The 20784-nt window shown below is 40.8% G+C and overlaps 1 protein-coding gene across 1 annotated transcript in view; it reads left to right on the forward strand.

Moving 5' to 3' along the window:
* The first annotated feature begins 330 nt into the window (after positions 1-330).
* KCNE2 (potassium voltage-gated channel subfamily E regulatory subunit 2) overlaps positions 331-20784 on the forward strand; it is a 112701-nt gene continuing 92247 nt past the window's right edge. Inside the window, exon 1 of the mRNA XM_055313736.1 lies at positions 331-721. The gene's annotated coding sequence lies outside the window, so the exon portion shown is untranslated. The remainder of the gene's footprint in view (positions 722-20784) is intronic.

The following is a 20784-nucleotide window of genomic DNA, read 5'->3' on the forward strand; positions in this document are numbered from 1 at the left end:
CACTACATACCACACATGCACATCACACACACCACGCAGATTTAAGCTTCACTACCAAGTATTCTCCCTATAAGAGGATCTTAACGTATTTTTTTTTGTATTTATTTATTTTTTATTGACAAACTGCCTCGCTCCCATGCTGGGGTCTTCTAACCAGGCTCATTCCTCCAGCTGCTGGGAAAGGGGCTCAAGGGGCCATCCTGTCTCGCTGGCATGCTGGATGTGGGGTGGGGAGGCGGGGAGGATGGGCTTGAGCAGACCACGAGGCACACCCATCTTCCTGCAGGAATGCCTTGCTCTCTGATTATCAGTGGGCAGCAGGGAGCTTTTGCTTTGGACCCACCACCATCCTCCTAGGGAAGAGGCAAAAAGAGCTAAAGAGGACCGCAGGGGTCAGCTGCTGCTCAGCCTCCCTCTTCTGGTGGAGAAGACAATGGAAGTTCAGAGAAGTGAAGCAGCCTGGCCAAGCTCCCTTAGGCACCACGGGGAATGGGGATCAAGCTGATATTTTTTCAGGCCATCCAGCTGTTTTACAGACACCCACATCTGGGGAGCAGGGAACCTAAGGACAAGAGGGAGAGCATATTCCCTGGAGAGAAGGAGAAGCAGAGGCCATGAACAAGCTTCTCGAAAGATGAAGAGGCAAAGCTCCAGATGTGGTGTAGCTCCCCTGACGTGAAGCAGCTGGAGAGCTGAGGTCAGGCTCATCAGCCCTGAGGAGGTGAGTCCATGGGGAGGTGTTTCCCGCTGCTTCATGGTCTCAGTGGGCACCCTGGCAGGCGAGGGCCTGGAGGCTGTTCATGCCCCCTTGTCTGTCCCAGCTTCTAAGTGATCTCGGTTTGGATGTTCTACTCTGCTTGGCTTTCTGTCTAGGACTGGAGTCTGCTGGGAGGAATTTGCCATAATCTGCTATTCTTGCTTTCAAAGTCACCAAGGGACGCAGACAGGAGACATATGCTCAGTGTGAACGAGACATCACAGCTAAAATCATCATTTTTCTAGTTGCAACCAATTGGATTTTACAGGACTAAGTAATTAGACAAAAAGTCATAAGCGGACAAAATAAGAGCTTTCTGCCAAGAACCCCTCTGCTTCAGGGTTTGAGGTTGGAATCAGCGGCCTGATTTATGGGGATCCTGTTCCCTGGGAATGCAGAACCCTGTGCCAGAGTTGTAGGGCTTCATTCCTCCTGAAGACGGCCTGGAGCAGAGACTGTCCAGGCCGCATCTGTTTTGCAGATTAGGAAAGACACACAGAAAGCACACTATTGTGCTTCTGCCACTCTCATGGCTCATGATGGCCTGAGTAAAGTGTTGATGGCCAAGCATTAACATGCAGTGCACACAACTTGGCCTTCCTTGGAGAATCTTTTTCTTTTTTAAAAAATACTTGAATACCATATTTAGAAGTCCATGACTACTAAGAGGGAAGTTTGGGCAAGATGATCCCTCTTAGGGATCCGATCCTCTTTCCAGGATAGATCTTCTGTTTTTATTTTCAACAACAACAAAAAAAAATAGCATGAATAGACTATACACATATCTTGGGAGTTTACTGTGTGCCAGACACGTTCTGAGTACTTTACCTATTGTTTTTGTTAGTCCTTAGTATGAGATAGGTCCCATTTTAGAGATGAAGAAACCGAGTCTCAGAGAGAGTGAGAAACTTGGACAAGGTTTCACATAATTAGGTGGCACAATCAAGATTCCAGCCCAAATAGTCTGGCTCCAGAGCATACCCTTAACCACTGTTCTTTATTTTCCCTTAACACATTCATCATTTTAAGTCAGTGTGTGTTTGCTATAGACTGACTGTGTCCCCCCCCACACACACACAAATTCACATGTTGAAACTTAATGCCCAATGTGACGGTGTTAGGAAGTGGGGCTTTGGGATCTGATTAGGTCATGAGAGAGGAGCCCCCATGAATGGGGTTAGTGCCCTTATAATAGAGACCCCTGAGTGTCCCCTTGCCTCTTTAACCACATGAGGATTTGGCATGAAGATGATTGTCTATGAAGCAAGAAGCAGGCTCTCACCAGACACCAAATCCATTGGCACTTTGATCTTGGACTTCCCAGCCTCCAGAACTTTGAAAAATGAATTGTTGTTTCAAAGTCATCCAGCCTGTGTTACCTTTGTTATAGCAGCCTGAATGGACTAAGACAGTGTTAGAGGTGGGCCTGGGCTGGGGTTTTCTAGATGAGTCTTCTTGTGTGTAGATCTGATGTAACCTCTCCAACTTGCTAGGACATTGTAGAGCATTCTGGGGATAGGACTGATTTTCAGTGCCCTGAGCCAGGTAGGTAGCATGGCTTCTGGTGGGGGCATCGGCACTGCCTTATGGAGGAAATGTGAGAAAGAAGGGGAGTGGAAGGCAGCCTCCCAGATGTCCCTCATGATCCCTGTCTTTTGGTAATCCCTTCTCCTTCCGTGCATGCTGGACCTATCAACTGACTTCTAACAAATAGAATATGGCAGAAATGATGGGATGCCACTGTGGAGATTATCTTCCATCTTGGCTGCTCCCATTCTCTCGGATCACTCATCCTTGGAGAATCTAGCTGCCGTGTCGTATGGTAGCTCTGTGCCATATGGAAAGGGTGAGGTCTTTCAACAACCAAATAAGTGAGCCTCAAAATGTATCTCCTCCTCCCCAACCCCCTCCAATCAGGCGTTTGGATGAAACCATAGCCCTGGTTGACAGCTTGACTGAAACCTCATGAGGGATCTTGAGTCAGAGGCACTCAGCTAAGCCACATCTGGATTCCTGACCAACAGAAATTGTAAAATGATAAACATTTGTTGTTTTCAGCTACTAAGTTTTAGGATAATTTGTTACCCAGCAATAGATAATTAATACAAGGAACATCTGGCACTCATCTCCCTCAGGTGTCCCCGAAGAGCTCTGATGGAAAAAGGCTTGGGCAATCTGTGGGTTTTCATCAGCCCCCATTGGTGTGTCCTGGATGTGCCCTGAACGTGTAGGTGTTACCTGATGTCTAAGGGCTGGCAGGAAGGAAAGCTGTGTTTGGACTAACCAGTGGGGTATGAACAACTTGCCTGCACATGCTGGGCATGGAGGAGGAGACAGACGACTCAGGCTCATAGGAGCCACAGCCACCCCAATAAGTTTTAGTGCATGCTCTTCCTACCCTTTTACCCTGATTCTTTCACCAAAAGTGGAATCTGTCAGAGAGCTTTATAATATACATAGCACTTCTATGTACATTCTTTCTCGGGTTTTTCTAGTTATCCTAGGAAGCAGATAAATAAGGAAACTGAGCCCCCAAAACTTGTATAACTCTATATGGTTTACAAGTTCTCTCATATTCATGTTCTCACCCAAGACATCATGTTTATGTTTGGGCTCAGAAGGGTTGAAAACCCTGCTGGTGGGCACCCGGGTGGCTCAGTGGTCGAATGCCTGCCTTTGGCTTGGGTCATGGTCCCGGGGTCCTGGGATTGAAGTCCTGCCTCAGGCTCCCCATAGGGAGCCTGCTTCTCCCTCTGCCTATGTCTCTGCCTCTCTCTCTGTGTCTCATGAATAAATGAGTAAAATCTTAAAAAAAAAAAAAAAACACCCTACTTGAGCCAGGACCTGAACACAGATAAGAGACACAGAGCCTAAAGATAGCTCCCTCCTGCCCCCTGCTTGGTTTCTAAGCCCCAGTATACCTCTGAGCCTCTTCCTGCCCATTGAGGACCACAGAAGAGGTTCTCAGGAGGGGTTGAGTGGAGAGGGGGAACTAAAGAATTAGGCATCCCTTCAGAGAGAATTCTTTTTTTTTTTAATTGGAGTTCAATTTGCCAACATATAGCATAACACCCGGTGCTCATCCCGTCAAGTGCCCCCCTCAGTGCCCATCACCCAGTCACCCCAACTCCCCACCTACCTCCCCTTCCCCTACCCCTTGTTCATTTCCCAGAGTTAGATGTCTCTCATATTTTGTCACCCTCACTGATATTTTCACTCATTTTTCAGAGAGAATTCTTAAAAATGCTGAAACACCATAGAAAAATATGCAAAGGAAGAAAAGCCCTCCCCCAACCAACCAAGCAAAAAACCTCTCAAAAACACAATTAATTTTTAGCTATAATTTGGGGACAATAACATTATACTTGACTTTGAAGGTTTTTATGAAGGTTAATTAATTAATTGATGAATCAGTTCATTAAATATATGACAGAATGTCTTCCATGTGCTAAGCATTATTCTGGATACTTGGAACGTAGTAGGAAATAAGATCTAGAAAATTCCTATCCACATGGGGTATATTAAATTCTAGTGGAAAGATCTGCTTATTCTATAGGAGCTTAAAGTATGTTTAGTTATAATTCATGTGTAGAGGTGGGCTACTTTTTCACTGAACTGTATGTCATATATACTCTTCCACTGGTTTTAGGAATTTACATATTAAATTTTTAAATTGCTTTAGTTTACTTAACCTTATCTAATTGTTGGGCATTTTGACCATTATGACTAAAGCTGCTCTAAACCATTCTCTATAAATAATTTTCAACAATTTCTTCAAACTATTTCCACAAAATAAATTCCTACAAGGAAATTACTGGGTTAAAGATGTATTTTTGACTTTTGTTAGATTATATCAGATAATGCTCCAGGAATGTTGCATCAAACTGCATAATCAGTAATGTTATTTTTTAAATCCTCAGTATTGCTAGCATTGGATTTTTGTCATTTAGTTCCTTTTTTTTTGCTAATTTATATGTTCAAAATGGTATTTTACAGTTGACTTGAATTTTATGAAGCTGAATATTTTTCTTTCAATGTCATATATAGAAATCTAGTCAGGCTAGGTAAAGGTGTGGTAATAACATCACAAAAATCTTAGTGACTTAAGATTTCTTAAGGTTTAATAAAGGTGATAATAAAGGTTTATTTCTTGTTCATGGCTACATTTCCAGTGTGGGTTGATCAGAGATATTGCTCTTCATTGTAGGAGCCAGACTGGTAGAGCATCCACTATTAGAAATGTTGTTGACTCCTGAGGAAGTGGAAGAGAATAACAAATTATGTTTAGGTCATTAAACACTGTGGCCTAGAAGTTGCACATGTCATTTCTTCCACCATTTCATTGACCAAAGCAAGTCTCATGACCATACCCTACTTCAAGGGCAAGGGATCTGCAATTCTATCATAGTCCTAAAAGAAGATTCAGAAAAATATGAAAGAATTAATGACCACCACGTCATGATTTATTCTTTGTGTTTTTTCCCATATAAATGGACTATTTATTCTTTGGTTACTTTATGGGAGGCATTGGATTCTGAAAAAAAAAAAAAGAAGCATAATATTCTTTATTTAATGCTCTTCTCTGAGAACATTAGACACTCAAGTCACCATCCCTCAGAATTCTTCTGAGGTCCCCTTTCCCTTTCCACCAACTCAAAACATGCATTAACCTGGAAGTATTTTTTACTTTGTCTTCACGTTTCTTTTTTGCTAAGTCATAGTGACGAACTCAAGAAGTGTCCAGTCATCCTTTCCTCATTCTCAACAATGGGGCATTGTTCTCTCAGGTATTGCCTGTAGCTTTGATACTAATTGGTGTGGAGCCCAAGGAGTTACTTTGAAGTGATGGTTTCAGTGGATTCAAGGAGTGATTACAGGATAGTGAGTTACTTGTTCCTTTTCAAAGGCAAGTCAATTTGGCTTCATTTCTGGTTAACCCAGTGCTTCCTTTGATGACACCCATGTAAAAGAGTGTTACTAAAAACAATCAAAGCATATTTGTACTCCAACTTAAATACTGTCTGATGTATTTTTTGTTATCTGACTGAGAGTATGGTTGTTTCAGGTAAATGCAGACCTAATTTTCCTTTTAATATAAATCTGATAACTTTAATGAGTTGACTCTTGTATTTCTCACCTGATCGAGTTCCTTGTATAAACCAACTAGAAAAGAAATAATTAAGATAGAGATTTAGTTTTCATCTGGGATAGCACCTTTAAGAAAACTATGCTGTTCTTAACAAAGATCACTATATGCTGGTTTGAATATCCCCATTTGGGGAAAAGGGTCTCATACAGAAAGAGGTGTGAGTCACTTGTGGTTGGGTAATTACGTGTGTGGGGGAATGAATGTGTGTCTGGGAGACTGCACAGATACTGGTAACAAGTGAAGCCAAGAGTCTACTCCATTATGTCATTGATACACCCCTGCTCAAGAGGGGCAGGTTCTAGGGTACATCTCTTGCAGTTGAATGCTGGCAAGTGCCTGATGAACCAGGCATGGAAGCGTTTCTGCTTGGGCTAGTGGGCTTGACAAAGGACAAGGCTCTCTTCTATTTACTCTGGGGGTGGCCTGGGAGCCTCATAAAAACTCACAACCCTTCATGTCTCACCTAGCCCCCAGTGATTCTTAGCCCTTGCCACACATTAGAATCACCAGGGAAGCTTTGAAAAATACTGACATCTGGGACTTATCCCCTAGAGATTCTCATTCCGTTAGTCTGTGGTGAAGTCTGGGCTTCTGTATTTTTTCAAGTTGAAATCAAGTGAAGCACAAATGCTTCACATTCTTTCTGTGTCCAATGTATGAAAACATACATGTTCACCATCAAACATCAAACAACCTCACTTTGGGGCATTTGTTTTTCATACTCATGAGAAGTAATTATTTCAAGTTCATTCTTTTTTTAAGACTTTATTTATTCATTCATGAGAGACACACACAGAGAGGCAGAGACAGGCAGATGGAAAAGCAGGCTCCCTATGGGGAGCCCGATGTGGGACTCGATCCCAGGATCCCAGGATCATGACCTGAGTGGAAAGCAGACTCTCAACCACTGAGCCACCCAGGTGCCCCGAGAGCTAGTTATTTCAACCCTTTCTCCTAAATTCTGTGTAGTATTTTGTGTGGTGGCTCCCCCAAAAGATGTCCATGGCCCTTTGACTGTGAACTTATTTGGAGAAAGGATATAACTAAGTACAGACAGGCAGCTTGAGATGAGATCATCTGGATTACCCAGGTGGGCTTTAAATCCAATGAGAAATATCTCTGTAAGAATAAGAAGAAGAGAAGACACAGACATAGAAAAGAAGGGATGGCCGTAGGAGATGGAGGCAGAGGTTGGAGTGACAGCCACAAGCCAAGGAATGTCTGTGGCCACCAGAAGTTGAAAGAGGCAAGGAAGTAGTCTCTCCTAGGGCCTCTGGAGGGAGTACAGCCTTGCCAACACCTTGATTTGAGACTTCTGCCCTTCACAACCACAAGAGGATAAATTTCTGTTATTTGGAGTCACCAAGTTTGTGGCAATTTGTTATGGCACTCACTAAATATGTCCCATGTCCTATTTCCTTTTTTCTTTACTCACCCTTCCTTTGGCTCTTTCCAGGTGTCTTTTGGCTGTTTTCCAGATAAAGTCTATACTTTTTCTGATTTCTCTTCATCCTCCCTTGACTAAGGCCTCCTGACACCACAGCAGCAGCAACACGATGCTGACCCGTGGATATGGGCTCCAACAAAGACTCTCTGGCTATTGTCTTGCTTATTTTGAACATTCTTCTTGGAGTGGTGCACATTTTCTCTTCACAGGTTTATCTCTCTACCTGCGCCCTCAGATAATGTCTCCTTTATCTGTTTTCCCCAGGGTCTTTGTAGTACTAAGTTGATGCATTGATGTATAGAAGCAAAGGCAGTAGAGATAGAGAAAAGGAAAGGGATAACCCTAGGATATGCAGCTAGGGCCAGAACAAGTTTTATGGGTCAAATGCATGATTTTCAGCTCTTGAAAAGCTATTTGCAAAAAGGATCTTGTTCATTGCCTTTGCGGAAGGGCACAGGAATGTTGGGGCATCAGAATCTGAGAATGTTCTAAGTCTTCAGAGTCTGTGAATGCTTTAAGTCTTATTTCTTTGGTCAGTCCTTTTATTGTCTCATGCAGAAAAGTAGCTCCTCCTTCAAATAGCTCCGCCTACTAAAATGGGCAGAAGCAGAGGGGAATGGAAGCAGCTGTGTTAAAACACGGTCTTCCTAAGTGTTCACTGGCTTTGAGTGAAGTTTCACATTAGGCTAGAGTCTTGCCTGGGATGCCTGGTGGTACCTGCAGATGATGATGTGAAAGTGAAGAGGGCCTCTCAGTAGGGTCTTGTGAAGGTGTGGGTTCAAGAAGGGTAACCCAATCAGATCCAAGGATCAGAGCTAGGGGACCCAGGGCAGGAAGCAGGAAGTCTGTAGAAACTATGATGATCAAAAAGGACTGTACAGGTCCCAGGATCTTCTGAATCAGTGAGCCAGTTCCTGGTTCCAGGTAGTGCTGGAAGGAGAGCTGGCTTGGTTGGTGCAGGTTTCTCTTCTTTTCTTTTCTTTTTTTTTTTTTAGTAACTCTTGAATTTTATTTTAATGAACTTTTAATTTTAGAACAAATCTTATTTTAAGATATGTAAAAATATTGTAAAGATAGCACAGAGAGGGGCACCTGGGTGTCTCAGTCGGTTGAGCATCTGACTCTTGGTTTCAGCTCAGGTCATGATCTCAGGGTCATGAGATGGAGCCCTGCATCAGGCTCTGCACTCAGTGGGAAGTCTGCTTGAGATTCTCTTCCTCTTCCTCCCCACTCCTCTCTTTCAAATAAATAAATCTTAAAAAGAAAAGAAAAGATAGCACGGAGAGTTCCTATATGCCCCATACCCAGTTTCCCCTATCACTAATATCTAATCTGAGTATGAGTATGAATATTGGTCACAATTTATGAACCAATATTGATGCATTCTTTTTAACTGAAGTGCATACCTTTTTCAGATTTCCCCAGTTTTTCTTTAATGTCCCTTTTATGGATCCCATCTAGGATCCTACATTTACATTTAGCTGCTGTATCTTTATGTTCCTCTTGGTTGTAACAGTTTCTAGGACTTTGTTTTTGATGACTTTGACAATTCTGAGGAGTATTGTTCAGGTATTTTGTAGGATTTGTATGATGTTCTCCTCATGATTACACTGGGGCTATGGGTTTTGGGGAGCTAAATGCCATTCTCATTACATAATATCAAAGGTACACTAAAGGTATCAATATGACTTATTACTGTGGATGTTAACTTGGATCATCTGAGGTAATGTTTGTCAGATTCCTACACCGTAAAGTTACTTTTTGTCTCCCTTTCCATACTGTCCTCTTTGGAAGAAAGTTTCTGTGCACAGTCCATACTTAAAGAGTGAGGAGTTATACTTTGTCATCTTGAAGGTATACCTCATTCTGTATAAATTACTTTAAATTCCTTCACAAGAGATTTGCCTGTTCTCCCCCATTTATTTATTTATGCAATCATTTATTTACAACAGGATGGGCTTATTGATATTTACTTTGTACATTGAGTTATAACCCAAAACTGTGTTTCAAATTTTGTTGCTCAAATTTTTCCAGGTTTGGACATTGAGAACTCTTTCAGTTTGACATAACCCCAACAATGTGAGTTGTTTTTTGTTTTTGTTTTGGTTTGGTTTTGAGTACTTCCTTACTTTCTGGCACTACAAGATGTTCCAGGATCATCTTGTATATTTTCTGCCCCTGTCTTAGAATCAGCATTTCTCCAAGGAGCCATGGTCCCTTTTATTGGAGAATGTTACTATAAACCAAGATCTGGATGGCCATTGCTTCTGGTCTCTTAGTTGACAGAGTAAGAGGAATATGTGTGTATACTAACTTGTGTCTATACACCTACCTACAAATATTTATACACACATAACCATCGGTATCTGTTTTAAGCTAAATATGAGTTCATACTGATGTCTCCAACTCTATTCCATTACTACATAGATTATTGTAGCCTCCTCTTATTTCTTATCTGTAACTTCCCACCCCAAAAGTAAGAAACTCAACTCTCTCCACATGCTATCCATTTACTTAACTGTCCAATTCCAATATACATAGATAGTGTTTTGAAAGTCATTAACTTGTTCCCTTATGTGAAATAACTTCATTATATAGAATGCAGTGCTGTGTCTATGTACATTCCTCTGGCTTTTAATCTTACAGACTCTACCCATTTCCAAAGTTTCTTAGGTCAGCACTTTATTCCCCTATTTCTGTTTTTATCTGGGATCTCCTGACCTCTGAAATTGATATTTTGTTCCAGTTTATCTAGAAGAATACCAGGGAAGGATTTAGACTTGAACCAGAGTTTTTGGTTAGAATAATGGGAAACTTTGATCATCAGGGTCCATATTAGTTGCTCAATCCTACGCCGGTCATGCTGGGGTTGTCCTTCTATCCATAAGGACATCATTTCTATGGAAAAGGAGCAATTCCCTAAAGGAAATATTGGGACAGATAAAAACCACAGATGTCCACAACATTCTACTCCTTAGTCCCACAGCAAATACACAGATCCTTCTCATATTTATGGTTCAAAATATACCTCATTCTAACAAAATTTATATATAAATATATATATAAATATAAATATATATATAAAGTTAAATCAAGCTAACTCAAGCTAAAGCCCACACAATTACCATATCCCAATTGCAAATCCAGGATCCTGGCTGATGAGGTTTCTTTTCTTTCTTTCTTTCTTTCTTTCTTTCTTTCTTTCTTTCTTTCTTTCTTTTTCTTCTTTCTTTTTAAAAAGATTTTATTTATTTATTAATGAGAGGGAGGGGGGTGCAGAGACACAGGCAGAGAGAGAGGCAGAGAGAGAGAAGCAGGCTCCACACAGGGAGCCTGACATGGGACTTGATCCCAGGTCTCCAGGATCACACCTGGGCCGAAGGCAGGCGCCAAATCGCTGAGCCACTCAGGCATCCCTCTTTCTTTCTTTTTCTAAGCTTTGGATATCACTTCTTATGGTCAGGCAAATACCCAGAAATATTTGGATTTTTAAAAAGAAGAAAAAACAGACTAATACTTAACCAAAAGATTAACCTTTAATGGAGAAATAGCAAGGAAGATTTTCTGAGTCAGGAAACTTCATACATTTGTAGTTCTCTTCACAAAATTCTGCATAGGTGCTCAACTACTCCATTCCTATGCTAGTCAAGTCCAGTGAAGAAAGCAGAAAATGAAGGCTATGGATTCATGTGTTTTGGGGACATTCGTTTCTATTCTCAAAATTACTTAGTATATGTTCTTATTTTGTTTATATACAGGGTTCACTTACCAGTAACTCAAACTCAATTACTCTGTTACTTTTCATGACAGTTTCATTTAGTAATCACCTTGTGTTTGTTAAGAATTTTGTATGTTTTTCTTTAGTTCTATTAATCTTAGTAGAATTTCAAAGCATTGAAATTAAACTATGTCAAATTGTTTATTTTGAAAACCTTTACAAATGTCAATGAACTGGGAATATTAATTGGCACAGAGTGTCTTCAAAGGCAGAATGAGATACAATATTGACCATTGCTAATATGATAAGACAAAAGTTGACATTAATAAAAGAATTGTAATAATTTACCATCTATTTGATCGCTTATGCTTCTTAGCATACTATAAAGTACTATAGAATTAAGAAAGCGGTTATAAGTTTATGAAAGGTAAGAATGCTCTGTTTGCAAGCAGAGCCTCTCAGTAGTTGAGTCTTTATCAATTCCATTTCTTTAAAGATTCTGGTATTTAACACACACACACACACACACACACACAAGTTCCCCAAGTGGTAAAACATTTTAACCATTTCCATTTAATGAATTAATCTTTTTAATATAAAAATCTGAGTTTAATATAATTGTCTCACTCATAAGATTGATAAAAGGACAGAGGTATTACAGTTTGTGTGGACCAGTATTAGGACAAACATTTAAAATCAGGCGGCTAAACATTGCCCTCTCTCAATTCTAATAATGTATTACTATGATTACATATAAGCCTATCTAGAGATAATGTCAGAAGTTTCCATTTAAGACTCTTTATAGGTATGAGATCCTGCACTCTCTGCCTTCTGGCTTTCTGGCTTCCCTACAATAGACAAACTCTGATGAGTAGCCCTTTGTAAAGCTCAATCTCTTCAGGCCTCCGCTAGAAAATCTTCAGTAACTCATCATTTCTTAGGCTTCTACCTATGGTCTTCCATAATTTGGCTATCGCTTGCCCATTTACCCTTATTTCTCATTTATTATCCTCCCTCTATTTTTAGTTTTTCTTTTGACTGGAAAACCGTTTCCTAGTTTTGACTAGCAGTTCCTAAGGGCAACGGCCCCATCTTGTTTATGGCAAACATCATAGTGGTTATAATCTCTTCCTAAATATGAATGAATAAATGAATGTGTACTTACTCAAATTCTACCCATTTTTTTCAACACTTAGCTTGAATGATACCACTTCTAAGAAAACTGATTCCTTCCTTCATCTGGAACTAACTTCTACCTTCAAGCCCTGTGATTTATAACTCCTTTTTTTAAATTTTTTAAAATTTTTATTTATTTATGATAGTCACACACAGAGAGAGAGAGAGGCAGAGACACAGGCAGAGGGAGAAGCAGGCTCCATGCACCAGGAGCCTGATGTGGGATTCGAACCTGGGTCTCCAGCATCGGGCCCTGGGCCAAAGGCAGGCGCCAAACCGCTGCGCCACCCAGGGATCCCCTATAACTCCTTTTGTTACACAATTTCTACACACATATATCCTTTGCTAATGATCTATGCTCATTCATCTTTGAAAACATGAAAGAATAGGAAGAGGAACTTGGAAAATAAAAATAAATAAATAACCAGCTGATCTGATGTCTGTAACACACATTTGCTTTTCTTTTCACAAATGACAATTGATCTTTTCCTACAAAAATTTGGTCTCTTCATTATGTTATCTCTTTTTTCTTCTTCTTCTCTCTCCTCTAACATAAACCTATCAATCTCTTTCTTTGCAGGGTCATTTTCATCAGCATTCAAACATATTCTTAATCGCTTCTCAGCCTTTTGGCTAAGATCAAATGCAAACATATTCTTATATTTATCTTCTTAAAAACAGTCCGCATTGATACTACATCCTTTTCTAATCACCACCACATTCTCTCTGCTCCTTTTTACAGCAAAATGTTTTCAGTTGTCCATGATAACCTGTCTCTACTTATTCATCTTTTATTCTTTATGCATCTCATTTAGATTGGGTTTACAACCCATTGGTTCACCGTGGTCATTCCTATCAAGATCATCAGTTTGATCTTCATATTGCTAAATTCTGTGGTCATTGTTTTCTGTTTATATTCAAGCTCTAAGAGGCATTTAACATAGTTGATTATTCTTATTGAAATATTCTTTATGTTGGCTTTCATGACATCATACTCACCAGATTGATTTCCACCTTTTTTACTACTCTCTAGTAATGGAGATAAACTAAATCACAAATAGTTTCAATTAATCAAAAGAAGGAAGTAAAAGAGGGGGAAAAGAATAAAAAACAGATAGGAAAAATAGAAATAAAAAAGGAAGATGGTAAACGAAAATTCTAGCACATGGATAATTGCATTAAATATAAATGTTCTACACACCCCAACTAAAAGGCAGAGATTGTCAGACTGGATAAAAATGCAAGATTGCACCATGTGCTTTCTACAGTAAACTCTCTTTATGTACAAAGACACAAATAGGTTAAGAGTAAAAGGATTTTAAACATACACCATGCTAACTTTCACAAATACAGTGAAAACTGAATTGGCTATATTAACATCAGACAAATCAGACTTTGGAACAAGGAATATTACCAAAGATAAAGGGGAGTTCATAATGATAAAGTGATCAATTTTTCAAGAAGAAATAACAATTCCAAGTGTTTATTCATCAACAATCAAGCTTCAAAATACATAAAGCAAAAACTTAACTGAAAGGACAAACAGATAAATCCATAATTACAGTTTAAGACAACACTCCTTTCTCTGTAACTGGTGGGAGAGAATATCAATAAACATAAAGAACTTGAGCAATATGTCAACAAGGTGATATAATTAACATTTATTTAAAAATGCTCCATAACAATAACAGAATACTCATTTTTAAAATTTGCACATGGAATATTCATTAAGATAGGTCATATGTAGGATCATAAAATAAGTCTCAATAATTAAAAAAAAGGTGAAGTCATATGGATTTTGTTCTTTAATAATGGAATTAAATTAGAAATTTATGACAGAGATCACCCATGGAGAGCATGCTGAAAGAGAGAAGATATGGTCCAAGGCTAAAACTTGCGGAAATAACCAGTATGGTGGTTCCACAGGAGGAGCTTTTGAAGAAAGCCAATGAGAAAAGGTCAGAGAAGACTAAACAGAACCAAGAAAGATGAGTCACAGAGCCAAGGAACTACAATGCTAAATGAAGAAGTATCCAATAAAATGAATGTTGAAGCAAATCCACTGTGCTTGAAGACATAGAGATTAGTGGTGGGCCTCAGAAAGAGATGATGTTGATGAGAAATGAGAAGTAAAGGCAGTATCTATCCTTTTTCCAAGCAAACCTCCTTACTTCTTGGGAAAGCCAAAAACATAAAAACAATGCAGTGGCTGGAGGGAGGGTCAGGGTCAGAGGAGGGATTTTTTTTTTTTTTTAGTTTGTTAATTTGTTGTTGTTTTAAAGACAAGAGAGATTTGAACATGTTTGTAGACTGAAGGTTAAAAGCTGGTAGTTGAGAAGGGATGGAATTATGACCATAAGTGGGGGATTCACCTTGAAAACAGAGATGAGAAGTAACAATGTAAGGATGAGTGAAAATGTAGACCAGTTTGCTGGAAGTTGCTATACAGAGCACCACCATTGACTCAGCTTTTACCTTTATGTTGATGACTCTCAAACTTTACCCTTAGCCCTAACTTTTGATCTCCAGACCCAATTTCTAAGTGCTCTCTGGTCTTGTTCACTTAAATAGACCACCACTTTGCATTTACACATATGAAAACAAACTTGTATTCTGTTTGACAAGTTCCCTTTCTGTCTCTCCTCTCTTCGCTTTTCCCCTCTCTTGAGTCAGGCAATTAGAACTGCAAGTCAGCCTGGTATGTGGCATATCCTAGCCTTAGGTCAAATAAAAAGCTGGGCTCCACTTGTCAAGAGCTACAGGTCATGGAGTGGGCTATTGATGCATATGGGTTGGATGTAGGTGATGGATCATAAAAGATGGGTTTTATAAACAAAAGTAAAAGATATGATGACAAATCAAAGCCAGCCAGGTTACCCCAAAATGTCACCAATTCACAGAGGTGAAACAGGAAGGAGAATCTAGGTAGAAAACAGCAAGATGAAATTTTGTGCAATTAGAGGGTTTGAGGGTAGGAAGCAGATCCTGGAGGAAGCCCCAAACTGGTGAAATGCTGGATACAAACCCTTACCATGGTGATACTTTGAACTTGACCATGCACATAGAAAGAGTCATTAAAAGCATGAACATGGGGCAGCCCAGGTGGCTCAGTGGTTTAGCGCTGCCTTCAGCCCAGGGTGTGATCCTGGAGACCTGGGATCGGCCCCACATCAGGCTTCCTGCATGGAGTCTGCTTCTCCCTCTGCCTGTGTCTCTGCCTCTCTCTCTCTCTCTCTCTCTCTCTCTCTCATGAATAAATAAATAAAATTTTTTAAAAAATAAAAGCATGAACATGGCATAGACTCCCCAAGTTTATAGATTGAAGGATCCATCATTCTTCTACACCGGCCTTGGAATGTGGACTTTCCCTTGATTGTTCCTTTTCTTTCCTTCATCCCCATCCTATCATGATTTATTTTTGAGCACTGGATATTCTTCCTCTACCATGTCTCTGTACTCTGGCCCCCAAAGCATGCATCTCTTTTTTTCTTTTCCTTTCACCAACCACTGTCTAGATTCCTTATACCTTTTGTTTCTAGTGAGTTTAGAAATGTAAAAAAAAAAAAAGAAGAAGATTTTCTCATAGTTTTCCTGCTCTTGGCAGACTAGACCTGGCTAGAGGCCAGTAGTAGCAATGTGCATGAAAATGAAATATATATATATTACATATATATATATAATGATGAAGAGAAACACTGATCCAACCCTTGGAAAATAACTCTCCTGAAAGTCGTCTAGGTTTATATTCTGGGCCAAGATGTTGATTGTTGTTTATTTGCTCTGAGCCAGACATGGTGGCCACAAGCTGCTTGGCTTTCCAAAGCTCTCACAAGGCATTATAGCCCTGCATAGGCCCCCTTCAGAGAAGATTTAATTAGGGCAGACAATATTAATGTTTTGGCCTGAAGACTGCTATAGTCACTCTGCTTGATGGTGAGTTCGGGAGTCATCCATGCTGGGCCATGACTCCACTCTGTTGCCCACATTGGTAACTTTAAGTTTCATAAATGCTTGGATGTGTAAGCCCTCAGAAAAGTATCCTCTTTCCTCACTCACCTCTACCACATGGGATCACCTGTGGTTTGGGGCCAATGTATTAATAGCACTATAAATACAGCTCAGAAACTGGTCATCACCTCTCTCTTTGATATCACCTTTTTTAAGGACAAAAACCTCCATTTTGTGGTAGACATTGCTGCTTTTGACATACAGGAGTCTAGAAACAGGGTCTTGTCAAAATGCAGTTCAGATGTGTGGCCACATTTATTCCAGCCTTGGCCCAGTGGCAGCAGAGTATCTGTTACAAATAGTTAAGCTACCAGTCACATCAACCAGCAACTATTCCTAGCCTCTCTGCTCACAGAATTAAACTACTGGTACATCCTCATGTCCTCACATTCAAGAAATATAAAAACCTGCAAGAGCACTTATTGATAATGTCTCTTCCTGGACCCTAGTATAAAGGGACAGGGATCCCAACCATTGTGTGAGAAAGGGAGAGAACTGTGACCTGAGGGTTGGGTGATATGTGCTGTCATGGAGGCCCATGTAAGGCAGGGGAAGGTGGCAACATGGCCTGTCACTCAGGCCACTGAGGAATGCTGACCAACCTCAGAGACAGAACTGGCAAGGGAGAACAGCACCCCTAACAGAGAAAGCCCTGAGTTTCACTGAAAGATCCAGCTGACCTTTGGTGGGGGACACATCATGGTTTAATTTAGAGGGCAGAGAGACTGGAAATAATTTCCTTGCCTGCGTGTGACTCGGATAGAGAGAAGACACAGTTCTAGGTCTCAAACTCCTGTCCCTAGGTTTCCTCAACAGTGATTCTCACTAGGGAAGTGGTACCACTTCCCTAAGGAGAGTATATAATAATGCGAGGGGGGAGGCATTTTAGTTAGTCACCATGCTGTGGGTGTTGGCATGAGGAACTGAGCCAGGAGACAAAACAATCAGCAAGGCCTAGGACAGTGGCACCCAACAAAGATTCATCTTGCCGGGATGTCTCCCTATGAGAAACACACATGGCCTTCCCAGAAAGCTCCCATCAAGTCAGGACAGTCTCTGTATTTTGGAGTTTCAATATGGTGTCCTGCCCCTGTCTTTGCCTGTCAGAGCACAGAGCTTGCCAGCTCGGCCTGCAGGGGTTGGCACTGGCCAGCTAAGGCACACCAAGGGCCTGTTCAGTTCAGCAGCTCCTGCAGTTGACAGTGACCCCAAGCCTTCACTAGCACCGCAGCAAAAAATATCTGTAGTAGAGATTGCTCCTCTGAGAGGAGAACTGAATTTTACAGCAGGATTCATGATGAGGATGGCTTTAGAGGGCTGGGTGGGAAACAGTTTTAATTCACTACCTGTAGCTCTCAGGGAACAGAGATATCTCCTGAAATACGAGTTCATTCAGCTTTTAGAAGGTTCTAGAAGTTTGCACTACCAGGTTTTTCTTCCCTAGGCACCAACCCAGTTGCTGGTCGGTCAGTTTCTTGAACCAGAGCGATGGTATTTTGACAATGGCTAGAACCAAGCTTAGACATAGAGGTAGCAAGATTCTGGCTCCCTTTTTAAGTTTTCTTCTTCTCTTCCCCTCTCTAAAGGTAAGAGCAGAGCCTGCCCGTGGTTTGCTAATTGTCTTCAAGTGAAAAGCCTGTTTAATTCAGAAGAGATTTTAGACTCCCAGGGGCGTGACGCCCATCATTTCACAATGGAGAATTATTTTGTGGTATTTATTTTACGATTCCTGACCCTTGTTCTAAATCTTGCCGGTGTGTTTTCATTTAAAATGTATTAACTGAAACTTGGCATCGTGACTTGGCTCTATTAAGCTCTACAACAGCTTAATCCAGATTTTATTATACTGGGACTTGAGTATATGAACTGTAATATGGGAGATGCTTGGGGATAAATAAAGTAATTTTGATACTTACTATGCGTTTAACTCTTCTGGTGCCCTCTTGGCAATTAAACTGGAGTACTTGTGGTTGGATTTCAACATTTTCAAAATGTTGTGACAGTGACTGTTAAGCCTTCCTGAGACTGGGGCTAATGGGATCTGGGGTAAATAGCAGACTCCATTGAAAGTTCTAGGTTCTGTGGTTGTCATTCATTGGGCTTGTCTCGTGAATGTGGGGCCTGATGAGGCAATCTGAAGAAAGCAGCCTCAGTCTCCCCTCTGAGCTCCGGGATACTCAGAGCTCGGGATACTGCTCACATCCTTACCAACTATACTTGGAGCTCCTGTGAGTTCTTCAACCTCAGGGATTGCAAGTGGACCTCTTGACATCCCCCTCAGGCCTGCTCCTGGACTGTACACCCCTTCTGGAAGTGGAGCCACCATTTAATCAGTTGCTCCTGCAACTCACTCTCCTCTAACACAAACTTCTGTCTGCAGTCCATCCACTTCTCTCCATCTCTACTCCCCCATCCCAGGTCCACTGCCAGTACTTCTCACATGGGGTACCCATTAGCCTCCTACCTGTCTTCCCATGACTGTTTGTGACTATGTTCATCTGTGGCCTTCTCTCCTACAGCTAGGGTAGTCTCCTCTAAGTAGAAACCAAAGCACTTTACAGCCCTGCTCCAAAGCCTTCAATGGTTTCCCAGTGCACTGGCTTAGAATTTAAGTCTTTCACGTATCCCGAAGACCCTGAAGAATGTGTAAGGTGGCCACCTAGCTAGGTCCTCTCTTGGATCCTGTTCTAAGTCCTTCTGTTAATCCATCAAAATCTGTGTGTTTGTGATTCCAGGCACTCTATCTGGAACTCCCAACCACATTCTCCAAGGAGATGCAGGTCTGCTCTTGTCTGCTGTTCTTTCTGGACCTCTGGAGACCCCAGGGTGCATATAATGGTGGGCTTCCTCCACAAACCCTCAGCAGCTATGGGTACAAAGCCCTTTGTCTCAGGCTGACTGCTGGAATTAAAGTACTTTAGGCTCCTTTTCCAGGACATAAAATAAAATGTGCTTAATTGTCCCTAGATGTAATGCAAATAATTTATTTGCTTTTAAGTTTCCATGTGGGCCTAGAGAGTTTTTATGTGAAAGAAATATTTACTAAGTTTGTAAATAATGTATAGAAAGTTAGAAGGGAAAAGAAGGTGAAGGTGGGTGAAGGCTGTTTGCTTCAGTGCTGCTGGCACCTACTGAAGGAAATCTGAAAGGTCACATTCTAAGGCCATTTTCCTCTTTGTTTTGTTTTGTTTAGAACAAATACTATACTTTTGAATTTAGGATAGCAGATTTGTAAACCACTAAGGAGGGAAAAGCAGATGTTTGAAAGAGATGTACAAAGTCTTTTATCACTAGTCTTTTCCATAATGAGCTGTTAAGAGCTAAGACATACTTCTGGAGAATCTAGATAGGCCCCTGGAAGCCCAGTTGAGCTTGATCCACCCAAGACCCAGCTAGGAAAAATAGAAAGACATTTCTCCCAGGCCTACCCAGTTGGACGGAGCCTCCTCACCAGTTTCTCAAGCACCTCTTTATTGCACTGTGCCTCTGAAAGTGGAAGGGGAATTTTCTTAAGAGGTCTTCTAGTTTGGCTCCCTGGCCTCAACAGGGGAGCTAAGAATAATAAACACCTTGTGCACTTGGATCCAGAGAAGCTAAGTGACCTTGCCTAAGGTCACACAGCTAGTAAACAGCAGAGCTGATGCTAGAACAACACAGGCCAACGTGGGCCAGACTTATGATGTTCACTCCTATGCCGTATCTTTACTTCCTAGTCCACATCTGTGCAAAACCATGGTTCTCAACATTTCTGTGTTGTCATATTCAGTGCTGAAGTGTTATGCTTCTCCCTGTTGTTTCTCCTTTTTCCAAAGTACTGCCCACCTCTTCCTTCTTCCAATCTGTCTACAAGCCAATATGAAATAAAAATGTAGTAACTCTCTTTTTAGAGAATGTTCTAACCCCTTGGTCCACTGTCCCACCTCCTTTGCCCATCATAACAAGGTTGAGAAACTAAAGCATTTAGAACTTCACAACTGCTCACCAGGCAGAAAACGATTCCCTTTCATTTATTGTGCAAAAATATGCCCAAAATGTGGAACATAATCTTCTCCATTCCCAGGGATACTGCCCTGGATTTCTGTTAGCAACATTATTTTCTTTGGAGCCTTATGCACCTATACAGAAGGATCTAATTATGTTTTAGCAAATCTCAGTGAGAAAGATCTAGTGTAGTAGGTTGATCTCATTTCCAAGTCAAGATCACATGCAGAAATTGTATTCCACTTTTAAGCCATACAATCTTATTATATTTTAAATGATTTCATAAACTGTCTGAAATTCTTTCAGCAACACAGCAAGCTGTATAAAAATGTATATGCAAACACACATATGTAAATCTGAATATATTGAGAGCGAGCATAGAAAACATTAAGGTACTGGGGTTAAAACCACAGAGCCAGGAGCTGAAATGGTATGTCCTCTTGTACCTTCCTTCATATACTTGTGCTAGCAATCAAAGAATATGTACCATTTTCCCACCCGAACCAAAAGTAATCTTAATTAGGGAACCACAAATAATGTGAAATGTG

Source organism: Nyctereutes procyonoides, unplaced genomic scaffold, assembly GCF_905146905.1.
Source record: "Nyctereutes procyonoides isolate TBG_1078 unplaced genomic scaffold, NYPRO_anot_genome, whole genome shotgun sequence".
Lineage (NCBI taxonomy): Eukaryota > Metazoa > Chordata > Mammalia > Carnivora > Canidae > Nyctereutes > Nyctereutes procyonoides.